Genomic DNA, 418 nt, shown 5'->3' with positions numbered 1-418 from the left:
TACACACTCATCCACATACTTGCATCCACCCATACCTATCCTACCCTAACTCATCCATTCATACTCACAAACACACTCACACCTTCCCCCATAACTTTTCCACACTCCCCCCCCCCCCACCACCGCACACACCTACCCTCCCTACACCTCACCTGCACACATCCACATCCACCCGCCTCCCACACTCCACTCCCATACACACACACCTCATCCTCCCCCTCCCCCACTATCCCCCACACACACGTCATCCACCACCTACCCTCCACTCTCCCCCCACACCCACCCCCACACACACACACCCTCCCCCCATACACACACACCTCATCCATCCCCACCCCCTACCCCCCCACACACACCCTCCCTACACACACACACCCTCACCCCCATACACACACCCCTCCCCCCTCATCCCCTCCCT

General features: G+C 59.6%; 1 protein-coding gene across 1 annotated transcript in view; it reads right to left on the bottom strand.

Annotated features, from left to right (window-relative positions):
• LOC119586485 (transducin-like enhancer protein 4) overlaps positions 1-418 on the bottom strand; it is a gene marked incomplete in the record, with an annotated part of 158,632 nt that overhangs the window by 89,119 nt on the left and 69,095 nt on the right.

Source organism: Penaeus monodon, chromosome 21 (assembly GCF_015228065.2).
Source record: "Penaeus monodon isolate SGIC_2016 chromosome 21, NSTDA_Pmon_1, whole genome shotgun sequence".
Lineage (NCBI taxonomy): Eukaryota > Metazoa > Arthropoda > Malacostraca > Decapoda > Penaeidae > Penaeus > Penaeus monodon.
Note: the sequence above shows the minus strand (reverse complement) of the source record. Positions and strands in the feature narration are given on the sequence as shown.